This window comes from Muntiacus reevesi, chromosome 3, assembly GCF_963930625.1.
Source record: "Muntiacus reevesi chromosome 3, mMunRee1.1, whole genome shotgun sequence".
NCBI classification, from domain to species: Eukaryota; Metazoa; Chordata; class Mammalia; order Artiodactyla; family Cervidae; genus Muntiacus; species Muntiacus reevesi.
In genome coordinates, this window is record NC_089251.1 from 271,152,987 (window position 1) to 271,169,304 (window position 16,318).

Below are 16,318 nucleotides of genomic sequence, written 5' to 3' on the forward strand. Positions count from 1 at the left end.
GAGAAAACAGTGTATATGATAGAAGGTTTAAGGAGAGTACCAGTGTTGATTTGATGGCGATGGAAGATCTCTTTGAAGATGTGACATTTATGCCAAAGCTGAACGATAACAGTGGAGCAGTCATTTGAAGATTTGGGAGCAGAGTTCTCGAACTGAAAGACAGACAGTGCAAAGGCATTAGAGAGAGGAAAGAACGGGGGAGGTGGGGGAAGAGGGTGGGAATGGAAGCAGGAGGTAGGTTATACAGTCTTGTAAGCAGAGGTAAGGGATTTGAAATGTATTCTAATTTAATTTCGAAGCCTGAGAATTGTTGTTTAGTCGATAAGTTGTGTTTGACTTTGCAACCCCATAGACTGTAGCCCATCAGGCTCCTCTGTCTGTGGGATTTCCCAGGCAAGGCTACTGAAGTGGCTTGCCATTTCCTTCTCCAGGGCATCTTCCCCACACAGGGATCAAACCTGCATCTCCTACATTGGCAGGCGAGTTCTTTACTACTGAGCCACCAGGGAAGCCCCGCATTTACGGGTTCATGTGATTACATTGGGCCCACTCAGGGCCACCCTCCCCCTCCTTTATTGAGAGTGTACTATACAACCAGCACAGTACTAGGCACTGATGTGTATTGCTGAGCAAGCAAAGATTTTAATCCAAAAGCCACATACAAACAAGACGGAAGTGACCTCCATTCTCAAGGAAAGTCCATGTCAAAATGTCCAGGACCATAGTGCTCTGGAATTGGCCTACTTGAATCATAGGAGTTTGACTGTGGTTGTAAGAGTTATTCCTTACAAGTTACAAGGTAACTTTCTCATGTCTCTCAGTTCAGCTCAGTTCAGTCACTCGGTCGTGTCTGACTCTGTGCGACCCCATGAACTGCAGCACACCAGGCCTTCCTGTCCATCCCCAAATCCCAGAGTCCATCCAAACCCATGTCCATCGAGTTGGTGATGCCATCCAACCATCTCATCCTCCATCGTCCCCTTCTCCTCCTGCCCTCAGTCTTTCCCAACATCAGGGTCTTTTCAAATGAGTCAGCTCTTCACATCAGGTGGCCAAAGTATTGGAGTTTCAGCTTCAGCATCAGTCCTTCCAATGAACACCCAGGACTGATCTCCTTTAGGATGGACTGGTTGGATCTCCTTGCAGTCCAAGGGACTCTCGAGTCTCCTCCAGTACCACAGTTCAAAAGCATCAATTCTTCGGTGCCCAGCTTGCTTTATAGTCCAACTCTCACATCCGTACATGACCACTGGAAAAACCATAGCCTTGACTAGACGGACCTTTGTTGACAAAGTAATGTCTCTGCTTTTTAATATGCTGTATAGGTTGGTCATAACTTTCCTCCCAAGGAGTGAGCGTCTTTCAATTTCATGGCTGCCATCACCATCTGCAGTGACTTTGGAGCCCAGAAAAATAAAGTCAGCCACTGTTTCCTCATCTGTTTGTCATGATGTGATGGGACCGGATGCCATGATCTTCGTTTTCTGAATGTTGAGCTTTAAGCCAGCTTTCTCACTCTCCTCTATTTCACTTTCATCAAGAGACTCTTTAGTTCTTCTTCACTTTCTGTCATAAGGGTGGTATCATCTGCATATCTGAGGTTATTGATATTTCTCCCGGCAGTCTTGATTCCAGCTTGTGCTTCCTCCAGCCCAGCATTTCTCATGATGTACTCTGCACATAAGTTAAATAAGCAGGGTGACAATGTACAGCTTTGACATACTCCTTTTCCTATTTGGAACCAGTCTGTTGTTCCATGTCCAGTTCATTTTTTGTTTGTTTGTTGTTTTTTGCTTTTTTCCATGTCCAGTTCTAACTGTTGCTTCCTGACCTGCATACAGGTTTCTCAACAGGCAGGTCAGGTGGTCTGGTATTCCCGTCTCTTTCAGAATTTTCCTGTTTGTTGTGATCCACACAGTCAAAGGCTTTGGCAAGTCAACAAAGCAGAAATAGATGTTTTTCTGGGACTCTCTTGCTTTTTCGGTGATCCAGCAGATGTTGGCAATTTGATCTCTGGTTCCTCTGCCTTTTCTAAAACCAGCTTGAACATCTGGAAGTTCACGGTTCACGTATTGCTGAAGCCTGGCTTGGAGAATTTTGAGCATTACTTTACTAGCGTGTGAGATGAGTGCAACTGTGTGGTCATTTGAGCATTCTTTGGCATTGCCTTTCTTTGGGGTTGGAATGAAAACTGACCCTTTCCAGTCCTGTGGCCACTGCTGAGTTTTCCAAATTTGCTGGCATACTGAGTGCTGCACTTTGACAGCAAGCATCATCTCTTAGGATTTGGAACAGCTCAACTGGAATTCCATCACCTCCACTAGCTTTGTTCATAGTGAGACTTCCTCAGGCCCATTTGACTTCGGACTCCAGGATGTCTGGCTCTAGGTGAGTGATCACACCATCGTGATTATGTGGGTTATGAAGATCTTTTTTCTCATGTCACTACATGGTTCTTTATTGCATCCATACTGGTCTTAACTAAAGCAGATATTTTCAATGCCAGCATTGGATAAATGTCAGCCAAACAGAGCCAAAACAAACTTTGCCATTGTTCTGAGCTTTAGGGCAAGGGTCACAGTGCTCTGGGGCTCATCTTCCCCATGTAAGCTCATTCTTTAGAGTGTGTTCCTTCTTTAGGGTTGCAGGCTACCATATGGCATGCAGAGAAAGTGCCAAACGAGTGACAGTGAATCTTGTCTCCTTTTTTTTAAAGTCTGCTAATTAATAACTTTAGTTACATCTGCCAAGTCCTTCTTACCATGTAATATAGCGTATTCACTACCGTAACACCAGGGCATACATGTTTGACGTCTTTAATATCATATAAGAGCAGTGAAGCAGAATTAACTCTGACAGAGTTAATTTTTGAGTCATTCCAGTTTTTAAATTTCTTTTACCTTTACTTATATGCCTACCTTCAAGGATTACCTTGATAGTGACGCCTGATAGATTAGCCATACTCCATAAGACAACCCGAAACTGTTTATCTTTAGTTTTAGTTATTTAACTAACTGAACATAAAAATGTGGAAATGCCTCTTGCATTTAAAGAGATTTTGTTCTAGATATCTTCCAGAGAAAGCTGTGGTTACTCATTGATAAAAAGTTGTGGGTCAAGAGAATTTATTGATACTGTCTAAGCTGTTTGAGATTTTTTGTTTTCACTTATTCTGATTATTTAAGAAATGGATTCACTCAATAAATGCTTATTGAGCAGCGCTAGGTGCTAGGATGATAATAACTGAACACGTAACTTCTTTTGGTAATTAATTATTTCAATTGGAAGCTAATTACTTTACAGTGTTGTAGTGTGTTTTGCAGCACATTGACATGAATCAGTCATGGGTGTACATGTGTCCCCCATCCTGAACCCCCCTCCCACCTCCCTCCCCATCCCATCCCTCTGGGTCATCCCAGTGCACCAGCCCTGAGCACCGTGCCTCATGCATCAAGCCTGTCCGGGTGATCTGTTTCACATATGATAATATACATGTTTCAATGCTATTCTCTCAAATCATCCCACCCTCGCCTTCTCCCCCAGAGTCCAAAAGTCTGTTCTTCACACATGTGTCTCTTTGGCTGTCTCGCATATAGATAGGGTCATCGTTACCGTCTTTCTAAATTCCATGTATATGCGTTAGTACACTGTATTGGTGTTTTTCTATCTTCACTCTGTATAAATAGGCTCCAGTTTCATCCACCTCATTAGAACTGATTCAAATGCATTCTTTTTAATCGCTGAGTAACATTCCACTGTATATGTGTACCACAGCTTTCTTATCCGTTCGTCTGCCGATGGACATCTAGGTTGCTTCCATGTCCTGGCTATTGTAAACAGTGCTGCAATGAACATTGGAGTACATATGTCTCCTTCAATTCTGGTTTCCTTGGTGTGTATGCCTAGCAGTGGGATTGCTCGGTCGTATGGCAGTTCTATTTCCAGTTTTTTAAGGAATCTCCACACTGTTCTCCACGGTGGCTGTACTAGCTTGCATTCCCAACAACAGTGAAAAGACAGCCTTCAGAATGAGAGAAAATAATAGCAAACAAAGCAACTCGCAAAGAATTAATCTCAAAAACATACAAGCAACTCCTGCAGCTCAGTTCCAGAACAATAAAAGACCCAATCAATAAATGGGCCAAAGAACTAAACAGACATTTCTCCAAAGAAGACATACAGATGGCTAACAGACACATGAAAAGATGCTCAACATCACTCATTATCAGAGAAATGCAAATCAAAACCACAATGAGGTACCATGTCACGCTAGTCAGAATGGGTGCTATCCACGAGTCTGCAGGCAATAAGTGCTGGAGAGAGTGTGGAGGAAAGGGAACCCTCTTACACTGTTGGTGGGAATGCAAACTGAACACGTAACTTTTTAGGAATCATGAGACTCTGAAGGAGAAACAAGCTGCTCTGGGAGATAACACAGTCATCGTTTAGTAACTGTGAGTGGTTGGTTCTGAGACCTTGGAGGATATCAAAACCCAGAGATGCTCAAGTCCCTTTTATTAATATAAAACAGTATAGTATTTACATATAGTCTACATATATCCCTCCCATTATACTTTAAGTCGTCTCTAGGTTTGTTATAATAACCTTGTAAGTGCTATGTAAGTAGTTGCCAGGCTGCTTGGCAAATGCAAGTTTTGTCTTTTGGAACTTTCCCCAGATCTTTTCTGTATATTTTTGACCCGTGGCTGGTTGAATCCACAGTGGTTGAATGGAGAACCCAAGGATACAGAGCACCTACTGTACGTATATCTAGGTAGGTGGTCTAGCATGATCTGCTCATGAGGATTTGACCAACACTGGCTTGCCACTTCACTGTGGGTGGACCTGAATTAACCTTGAAATTTCTCTGAGCCTCAGTTTTCTATGTATGTGAATAGTAATCTTTAATTGGAGTTCCTGTGCCCTTTTGCAGTAGCACTAGCAATTTTGAATTAATTTGTATTAAGAAAGGCTCCCCCACAATTTATATATGTACCTGAATCTGCCTTTGGCTCCCTTACTTTTCTTCTCCTTCAAATGTGATGATTTCAAATTGTGTCCAAACTAGAGGTACTTAACTTTTGGAGGAAAAAATACAGAAATAATGTGTGTTAGTTGGTAGAAGTGTTATAAAATTTAGAAAAATCACGATTTTTATCATTTCTACACCCAGGGAAGACCCTTGACATTTTAGTGATCTTTCAGTCTTCTCTGTGCACATACATAGTTCATTTAAAAAAAGACAAGGCTAGTTGGCTAGATAGTATCATATTACAAATACAGTATGTATTTAACTTTAATTCATAATTATTATGATCACTGTAATTTAATAAATTTATATAATTATTAGATTATATAAATTATACAACTATCATAATTTAACAAAATATTTATAATATATGTTATCTAGTTATAAATATTTGTGTATTAATAATTTGATAATTCTGCATTTTCACTTAATGCCACATGAATTACGTAATACAATTGTATCTAATTATCTTCTATGACATAATTTAATTTTGTTAAGGTTGGAATGATGCATTTCTCAAATGTTTGGTAGAAGGTGTTTATAAAGCCATTTGAATCTGGTATTTTTGTGTGTGTTGGACAGAGGAAAGGGGAAACATTTAAACTCCTCTAGCTTTCAGTAGTTGTAGAACTATTAAGATTATCTATTTCTTTCTTGAGTCAATTCCCCCCACCTTTAAACTGTGTTCACTTTATATATTTGGGATCTTGTCTGTCTCTAATATTCAATCTTTTAAAGAAACTAACCTTTTGCTCTGATCTTCAAACTTTACAAAAACGTACACAATGAAAAGGAAGGCATCTTCTCAGCAGAGCTGAGACCTTTCCAGAGGCAGTCAGTGTACTTTTTCTCAATGACATTTTTATCTTTTTACAACCCTTTTATTTTTTACTAAAACAGGATGAACAGTATGAGACGTAGTGATCTATACTCTCTTGTTTTCTCTCTTCTTTTTGTTTGTTTGTACATCAACCTCATTTTTAATGCCAGTGTAATATTCCACTTCATGGATGTATCCTGTTTAATTAAAAGTAGTTATGCTTTTTTCCCAGTAAAAACCTGTCCCATTTGTTTGATATAACCTAAGAACTTGATTTATTAACCCTATTGTAGTAATAGACATAATCATTTCAGAGGTCCAACAAGCCTTCCATGTGCCTTACCCTTTCACAAATAAGTTGAAATTAAAATGTTCGTTGCTCTATAATAGCCTCCTTGGAAGAGGGTATGTTCCATTTAAGTATTTTTAATTACAAACACAACTCTCTTCTGTAATTTAAATGCCATGTGATGTTGTTAGCACTTGAACCCCTGTTTCTTCTATAACTTACCCTAATGTGCAGTTTGAGAGATAGGTGCCGTCTTATGCTTCCTCATGGCTGCCCTGCTGCCCTTGCCACTTATTTATTTATTTATTTTTCATTTATTTTTATTAGTTGGAGGCTAATTACTTTACAGTATTGTAGTGGGTTTTGTCATACATTGACATGAATCAGCCATGGATACACATGTGTTCCCCATCTCGATCCCCCCTCCCACCTCCCTCTCCACCCGATCCCTCTGGGTCTTCCCAGTGCACCAGCCCCGAGCACTTGTCTCATGCATGCAACCTGGGCTGGTGATCTCTTTCACCATAGATAATATACATGTGTCGATGCTGTTCTCTCGAAACATCCCACCCTCGCCTTCTCCCACAGAGTCCAAAAGTCTGTTCTGTACATCTGTGTCTCTTTTTCTGTTTTGCGTATAGGGTTATCATTACCATCTTTCTAAATTCCATATATATGTGTTAGTATGCTGCAATGTTCTTTATCTCTCTGTCTTACTTCATTCTGTATAATGGGCTCCAATTTCATCCATCTCATTAGAACTGATTCAAATGAATTCTTTTTAATGGCTGAGTAATATTCCATGGTGTATATGGACCACAGCTTCCTTATCCGTTCGTCTGCTGATGGGCATCTAGGTTGCTTCCATGTCCTGGCTATTATAAACAGTGCTGCGATGAACATTGGGGTGCACGTGTCTCTTTCAGATCTGGTTTCCTCGGTGTGTATGCCCAGAAGTGGGATTGCTGGGTCATATGCTTGCCGCTTATTTCAAGTTCATCTTCTTACATGTCTTTGAGATGCTACCTTTACTATGACTAACTTTTCATATACTTCTGGAATTTAAAAAAATGTGTTCCCTTGGTTGATCTGCCAGTATCCTAGCTTTTTAAAGTCTTTTTATTTTTAAATGACTTCGTACTTATAAAAGAGAAAAATAAGAGAGTTCCTATGTACCCTTCAGTTAGTTTCTCCTAATGTTAACATCTTATATATCCATAGTATAATGATAAGAGCTAAGAAATTAGCTTACTGATACAGTACATTTGACTTCGTACTCTTTTACTTATAATGGCTTTGCAGCAATTATTTAATATGTCATAGGAATACTCTTGCTCTTCCCTTCATATTTTCCCTTTTTTTTGCTTGTTTTTTCTTTCCAGTTGTCTAGCTGTAGCAAACAAAATAAAAAAAAAATTTATATAGTATTTATTTGGGGACCATGTAAAATTAACTCAGGGAGAAAGGACATCATTATGCTACTGAATCTTTAGTACAGAAACAAGATATGTCTTTCCATTTGTTGAAATCTACCTTTGTGTCTCTCAGAAGTGTTCCATAGTTTTTCTCATACATGTTTTGAACTCTTTATTCAGTTTATGCCTGTTTTTTTAAAATTATAGATAAGATCTTTTCTTTCATTTTATCGTTTATCTGGTTTCTCTTTGTACATATAAAGGAAAGATTTCTTTATGTTTTGTACTTGACTAAACTACTAGATTATCTTGTTGTAGTAATATTTAGTTGGTTCTTTTGGATATTCTAGTTATTTAATTGTACCCCTACCAGTAGTATTCCTTTCTAATTTCATTCTCTGTGTTGACTGATAAAAATGAGTAACAGTGGTAAAAATGGGGCTTTCCCTGACTTTAGTAATATAGTATATCTAGTATTTCCTCATCGGGTGGTGCTGGCTTATTGTGGGTCTGAAATATATTGTGTTTAAAAAGTGTGCTTTTATATCCAGTATTTTCAATAAGAATGGGCATTGAGTTTTTAAGGCGTCTTTTCATCACCTTCGGCATGATAATATTTTTCTTCTATGTAGCTCTAATAATGTGTTGGGTGATATCAGTTTTACAACAGTGACTTTTCTTGTAAATTTTAGATTTTCCATCTCTTGCGGTTAGTTTTTATCAAAGTAGTTTGTATCAAAAGTACACTTTCTAGTAAATTATCTATTTCATTTGGTTTTCAAGTTTGCTTACATAGACTTGAGCAAAGTAGTCTTCTATGATTCTTTTGGTTTCTTTTTGCATTGATATTTTCTTTTTTTTTTTTTTTTCATTACCATCTGATAGTACTGACAAATACATCTTTTTTAAAATTCATTAAACCAAATGAATAAAAGCAGTTTAACTAATTTTTTTAAAATCCCAAACTTCTTAATTTATAATAAAGAATCTTTCAGATTTAATTCTAATTGTGTATCCCTTACCTACCTAAACTTTTCTGCCTCCTTGCGTTAATATCTTAGGGTCCTTGTAGATTTGTTTCTAGTGACCATTTGGATAAAAGTCTAGATAACAGTCCTTTTATAAAACTCTCTTCTCCCCTACCCTGCTCTTAAGGGGTGAGAATCCTTTTAGTGCACACCCTGTCTCCCTGGTGACTCAGAAAGAATCCAATGCTGGAGACCTGAGTTCTGTCCCTGGATCAGGAACATCCATTGAAAAAGAGATTGACTCCCTTCTCCAGTATGCTTGCCTAGAGAATTCCGTCGACAGAGGAGCCTGGCGTGCTCCAATCCATGGCTCTCAAAGAGTTGGACAGGACTGAGCAGCTAACCCTTTCGCTTACTGAGAAGCATGTTTTAAAGATTCAAAGATTTTTCCCATTTCATCAGATAAATTTTGAGGTTTTTTTTTTTTTTTTTTTTTTTAAATGATGCTGGGTGAGTTGCATTTACGATATATTTGGTATGAAATTCTTGTGATTGTTTAAAAGGCTTTCTAAAACAAATTTATGATTTTTTAAATTTTGCATTAAGCAATTTTGACTTAGGTATGGCGGCAACATATTAAAAGGACATAAGGCAAAGTATTACCTCGAAACATCGTATTTTTCTCATAAAATTATATGAGAACATCCTGTTTTCTAAAGCAGAAATGACTTAAATGTTTTGATTCTGGAGGGAGAGAGAAAAAAAATAATGGTATGTTTTAATTGTCCACCTAAAGGGTTGAATTCTTTTTTGTTCCAGTAAAAAGCACTTTTAGTAGTCTCTTGCTCATTTTGTCCATCTGGCTCTTTTTGTGATTGTATGTGGTTATAGCCTCTGTGTCTAAACATAATTCCAGTAATTTTCTCTTTCCCTGTATTATTACTTTTTCTCTTATTTATACTATTTTAGTGGAAAATTGCCTGTTAGGATTTTATTTGGAGTGAGGAATTTTAGGTCTTATGTTACTAAATGCTGTCAGATTCCCACCTTTGTCACATGATTTTTAATGTACTGCCTCTTTGTAGGTAGAGCTGCTTCTTAGTGGTATGGTATAAAATAGATAGGGCTTCCCAGGTGGCTCAGTAGTAGAGAAACCGCTTGCCAGCACAGGAGACTGGGGTTCAATCCCTGGGTCAGGAAGATGCCCTGGAGGAGGAAATGACAACCCACACCAGTATTTTTGCCTGGATCATCCCATGGACAGAGGAGCCTGATCGGCTGCAGTCCATGGAGTTGCAAAGAGTCAAACCCAACTGAGCATGCATGCACACAAAACAGATAAGTGATCCCACCTATGAATTTCTCCTTTGTTTCTCATGTACCTTCTCAGTCCTTTTTCAAAAGAGTGAATTACTTCTTCACCTCTTGTCGATTGGTCAGAGGACTAAGGCTTTTAACAGTAGATTAACTTTAGGTCTTACTAAGGAAGTTACATAGTAAGTGTATTTTCATGATATAACTTACACAGGACTTTTATTTTTAGACCATCCTTTTGTTTCTCAATTCTAACAATATCCCTGTAAATTATATTAGAAAAGGTAGTAAATGTCCATTTTACGAATGGTGAAATGAGTTAAAATTCAGGGGCAAAGGTGAAGGCACGACCAAGACTGAAACTGAGACCCGGATCCCCAAATACTAGTCTAGCGCTCACTCTTTTCAGTCATGAAGGTTTTTGAGGGTGATCCCCACCACCCAGGACTCTTGTTTCCTTCCAGATTTATTGTCCCTAGCTGTTGGAGAACAGACGGAGACCTGTGTCACTTGATTTCCCTTGTTAGGGTTTCCCTTCCAGTTGCTGAACTACAATATTGTCATGACTAGCCAGTGTTGTAATTTGTCTGCCTTATTTCGTATAGTGGATTTTTACTGCAGAAACAATTTTTTTATGTCCAGATCTATTAAGTATTGCTTGAGTACAGACTCTGTTATACTTTTTAACTCTTAAGAGATAGGTAGAATTTTATTCCATAGAAATTAAACTACAAAGAGGATCTGGGTCTTTGGAACTTCGGTAGTCTGAACATAATTTCTAACATTCTCTAATTCTTCAGGCCAAGGACCTCTTATTACCTGACTATCATCTGTATCTTTCTTTTCTCCCCTTTTCTTTCATGGTAATGTAATTAATAGCAAGGCTGTGCTTCGCTTCTCTTTGACAGTCTCTACTCCTAAAATCATCTGTTTTCTTCAAGTGTCTTTCAGCCTCAATGTGAGCACAGTGGGTCCTGTGATACGTATGCCATAACATGGCCTATTGTATTCATCCTTTTGGATAAATGTAATATAATTTATATTAGCAGTTTTTATCATCTTTCTTTCCAAAAGAGTTGCAGTCTCAATCCAATCCTCTCCCTTGTGTCTGTTTTGTTTAATGACCGCCTTTTTAATGAGGCCTTTTTGGAACTTCATATTTCCCCATGGATAATGTTTAAGACTAGCCTTTTATCAAATGAAAAGTGGTAGACTGCAATACCTAATCTCATTAATCTATTTGGGCTATAAAATTATGTGACTGTTGGGCAAAATCCAGAAATAAATTAATATGACCAATATATTTCTTATCAATAACTGCATTTCCCAAATCTTGTCTGTAAGACCATTTAAAATATCTCTGAAACCTCAAAAAAATTCTAACTTGATAGAAATCTTACCCACCTGTGAAAAGGCAGGTGTTTTTCAAACACTACTGACGTTCTCTTCTATGTTAACTCTTATTTGTCTTTCATTAAACCCCGGTATTTCGGCTTCTCAGAAAGGCCCTGCCACTCACACAGTGTTGTTTTGGTACTGAAACTGCTACATTAACACAGTTCTTGTTAACTGTCTCTGAGGTTTTATTTCTTTATCCCTTTCTTTGTAACAAGCAGCCACTCTATTTTTTCAGTAGTGAATTTCAAAATCCTTTTTAACCTTACAGGTCCAGGGGTAGCCAAGGATGGCTGCAGCTTCCTATGATCAGTTGTTAAAGCAAGTTGAGGCCCTGAAGATGGAGAACTCAAATCTTTGACAAGAGCTAGAAGATAATTTCAATCATCTTACAAAACTGGAAACTGAGGCATCTAATATGAAGGTATCAAGACTGTGACTTTAAATTGTAGTTTATCCATTTTTATTCCATGTTTCTTCTTGTAAACTTTGGGTTAGACACTTCACTTACTTAGAAGTGTATTTTTTAAGTTAAGCAGTAATCTGTAAACTCTTTCTTGCAAAAGTTAACATTGATATTTTCAGTCCAGATGTTTTTAACTCATCCAGCAAATCATATAAAGAAAATGATTATAAAACCACAGTGACTAAGTAGTTAGTCCTTAGTTATTTTTAAGCTTAAAAATGAGAGACCAACTTTACCATCACTATAGTGAGGCTGAGCATTCTATGTAATTCACAGAAACTAGCCTCACAGCTGCCAAATTTATCTTAAGGATTAAAACAAAGCATAGTCATCATCCCCAACCCCCTCAGATCTTGTCATCACTTAAGTGCTGCAGTGATAGATCGTCAAGAAATTTGGGGTGACCTAATGAGAAGAGTCCCGAAGTGAAGATTAGTACCTGATTCTATTTCGGGTTTTGCCATAAGCTGAGCTACAGACTTTCGGGTGCCCTTCTGGAATTAAATTGCTTTATTTGAAAAAGTAGTCATTGCACTAACAGAAGATGTCCACGACACTCAAGCCCTGAAATTGGTTTGCTGTATAGCATTGCAAAGCTGTGATAACCTCCATGAAAAGTTATAAAATATTCAGTGTTCACTGGGAAAATATGTTCTTATTTCAAAATAATTGCAGTCAAAACTTTAACTGTTTTAATTTCCAGTTAGGCAGATTTTCCTCTCACTGAATTTAATAGAACTGGAGGTCATCAACAAAACTGTTACCTCCTTCTCTTTTAAAAAAATCCTTCTTGCTACGTGTTTTTTCTGCGCCTTGGCCATTTTACCATCTGGGTTTCTGACCCTCTTCTTCCTGTCTGCTTACTACTCTTATTCCTTATTCATTTATTATTCTCTTCTATTTCTTTTTCCATGCATTTTGAGGTCTCTCTTATTCTTCAAGCTTCTGTGTATTACTGAACTATTGAGCTGCTCCTCTTTTGCCTTTTTATTCACTATCAAAGCAGTTTAGCCTTTTACTCATTTGAACCTTTCTTTCTTTTTCTCTCTCTCTTTCTCTTCTATGCATAAATCTTTTCTACTGTGTTGCCTATTTCTGTGGCAGTAGCAATGACAGATCTCCAAGATACCGATCTCAGATCCTTCATAAAGAAATATTTTTTTCTATAGACTATAAAGAAGCATTTTTTTTTTCTCACTGCAAACCATGAAAACAGCTGTGAATCAATTACCTACTAGGTTAAAAAAGCGTAGCTTGATATTTTAACACTGATCAGCATAATGTATCTAAAATTATTGTTCATGACACGTGGTTTTAAAAGTTTAAAGATACAAAATTTAAATTCCCCAGCAAGACTAATGGTTTATCTGCTTCAGAAGTATATTTTGTAGAGAATTCTTCCTAGCACACCTATCTGAATGTCTCTTGTGCAGAATTCTGAGTCCCTTTTTCAAGTTTTTTATTTTTATAAACTACTTGAGCAAATTGAAACTTCATTTTGGTGAAACATTTTAACATACCTTTAGATCTATCTCCATGGATGGAAATGCTGAAATGTGGAATGTCTCTCAGAGTAACACTATAAGGCAGATCCTTAAATTTCTGCAATGGAATACCAGGTTGGCCTCTTAGGAATGAGGTCATGAATATACATCATGAATATTAGTATTTAAGATATGTCTGAATTCAACCATGAATTGATTACTGCTCAGTGAGTGTTTTTACAGACATCCTTGCAAAGCCATCCACATATTTCCTCAGGATTTAGTGTATGGTATCATAGCAGTTATGCCCTTATACTGAAGTTATTTATGTATCTCCTTTCAAGAAGCTTTTTGAAAAAAAAGAAGCAGCAGCAGCTTTATAGTACTAACAGGAAACCATGCTCTGTTTATTTTGTCTTAAAATACTGATGTGTGAATGAAGACACTTGGAAACATTGGAATTAAAGTTAATCATTGGATTAAAGTTAATTGGAACATTGGATTAAAGTTAATCCGAAACAATGGTTATTTTTCAAAAAAATAACTTTTTAGACTTTGTAATACATCATATGATCTTGTATTATGTTTGCTGATCGTTCCTGTGTAATGTGTCCACCCTGTGGATGGCAAGGTGTGTCTCTTTCAACTACATTATTTCAGGATTTCTGAAATTTATACAGTAGTGCCATCTAGTGGCAAAAGAGAATACTGCTTTGTTATTGATTACATGTCATTGATAGTATAAAAATATTCTGTGTGTGTGTGACAGTCAGGGAAATATGTGTACAGCAGTTAAGGAAATGTGAGCATTGACTGTATTTGAGAATATTAAGAAAATGTTTATTTTGTAGTTCTAATGATGGCATTGTGGTTGTGTTTAGGAAGAATCCCTTTTTAAATATACATGTAGAATTTTTTTAGAGAAGAAACAGTATGATGACTGAGATTTGTTTTTCAAATAAATTTGGGTTGAGGGGGAATGGACGAAGTGGTTATAAGCATAGATGAAAGAAGCCCATGAGTTGATAATGTTTGAACTAACATGAGGATACATAGGAGTTCATTACATTATTCTCTACATTTATGGATATACTTGATGCTTCTGTGATTAAAATAAACTGCAGATTTTGTGGGATTTAGAATAAGAATGCAGCAATTATAGCTAAACTTAAGGGAAATTATATAGTATACTTCTTACTCCAGGGCAGGAAGTCAATGTGATTTACTTTAAAATGCTGAGCATCGCAGCATGATAAATATGGTGAAAAATTAAGTTAGTTGCACGGTCGTATCCGACTCTCTGTGACTCCATGGACTGCACCTGTCCCGCTCCTCTGTCCATGGAATTCTTCAGGCAGGAGGACTGCATTGGTTGCCATTTTCTTCTCCAAAATATGGTGAAGTATGAAGCATTTAAATTGAAAGATGGCATGGTGTAGAAAAATATATCTAGGTAAAATATTAACCAACCATTTATATCTCTTGTATTTTAGCAAAATGAAGTATTTATAAATTGTTTTAACTATAAAACCATGTATATGGAGAGTATCTTGTATTTTCAGAGTGTAAGAAAAAAATGAGAAGTAAAAATTCAAATTGGCACAGTTCATAATTTATTTTGAAGATTTAATTACCAAGTATACTTTTATCTAGTAATAAAAAATATCAGTAACTGTGACATAGTGAGGAAAACAGAAGTGGATCAAGTTGAAAACTCCCTTGAAATGACACAGTTACTCATTCATATTTTCTATTCACTTAAATGACCACAGTATATTTGTCTGTAATAATTAATTCTCTCATGTTTCTAAAATCTTAACTTTTTAAAAATAAAGTTTGATTATATGATTAATTTTTTAAAACCAAACTTCCAGAATTTATAAATACAAAAGAATATTCTCTCCTTTAAAATTACATATTTATTTTAAAAACTGTCATTTCTCAAAACATTTTTTGAAATATTTTGTTTGGAATTGCTTTGTAGTTGTGCTGCATCTTTTAAAAACCTCTTTGAAATTAAGGACTTCTTTTTAGGCTGTATTAAGTATGCAACCCCAAGCAATTGATCAGCCCTACCGCAGCAATTAGAAAACACTGGATAAAAACAAAAACCATTCTTTTAAGGACATTGGAGAACTGTGAAATCATCAAGAACTATACTAACTAAAATTCCTAAGAGGAAAGAGTCCTTTCTAGATGAGCTGAGATCACCAGTAATTTTCTTCCCCAGGGGTATTTACTGATTCTGTAACACACCGATAATTAATCATTGGCACAGGCATTGAGACTCCACTGGAGGAAGGAAACCGTTGGGCAAAGACGTGGACATGTGCAAAGCATTGACATTTAGCAGGGCTCCAAGTGTATGACTAGTGTCTCACATTCTCTCCAAATGCATGGGGTGTTAGCTGAGTCTTGTTGGGGGGAAGATGCCCGGGAGGGCTAGGAAGCAGATCATTAAGAGGCAGTGTCCTGCTAAAGCAGGTCTCAGCCTCAGTGTAAGAGAAGAGATACATTCAGAGAACTCAGCAAACCAAATCAGATGCGAAAGCGAAAGTCGTTCAGTCATGTCCAACCCTTTGCAACCCCATGGACTATCCAGTCCATGGAATTCTCCAGGCCAGAATACTGGAGTGGGTAACCTTTCCCTTCTCCAGGGGATCTTCCCAACCCAGGGATCGAACCCAGGTCTCCCACATTGCAGGCAGATTCTTCACCAACTGAGCTATTAGGGAATCTCATATGAATTTCACTTAAACTGCATCTGCAACCCATTTTCAGTTATTGGTTGAAGGAAATCAGACCCCAGTGGTGGAAAGGGCAAACTCTGTAAGGGAAACTCTAATCTCAAGTCTTTCCTGCTCTTGTATGTATAATGACTGGCATACGGTTAAAAGTTACAAGAAATACAAAGAAATAGGAAAATGACTGATAACCAACAGAACAAATAGTTAATAGAAGCAAATCCCAAGATGATCCACATGTTGTAAGCAAGTAACAGTCAAGGATTTTAACATAATTATTTTAAATGTTTTGATAAAAATGATGGATTAAGTGGATAAAGAGTCAGAAAATCTCAACAGAGAATTGGAACCTATAATTAAGAAGACTCAAACTTAAACCTTGCTGGTAGGAGTA

General features: G+C 37.2%; 1 long non-coding RNA gene across 11 annotated transcripts in view; it reads left to right on the top strand.

Moving 5' to 3' along the window:
- LOC136165534 (uncharacterized) overlaps positions 1-16,318 on the top strand; it is a 1,046,218-nt gene that overhangs the window by 274,462 nt on the left and 755,438 nt on the right. For all 11 annotated transcript variants that reach the window (XR_010662558.1, XR_010662559.1, XR_010662557.1 and 8 more), the window contains one exon: positions 11,502-11,654. This is a non-coding gene — a long non-coding RNA (uncharacterized lncRNA). The remainder of the gene's footprint in view (positions 1-11,501; positions 11,655-16,318) is intronic.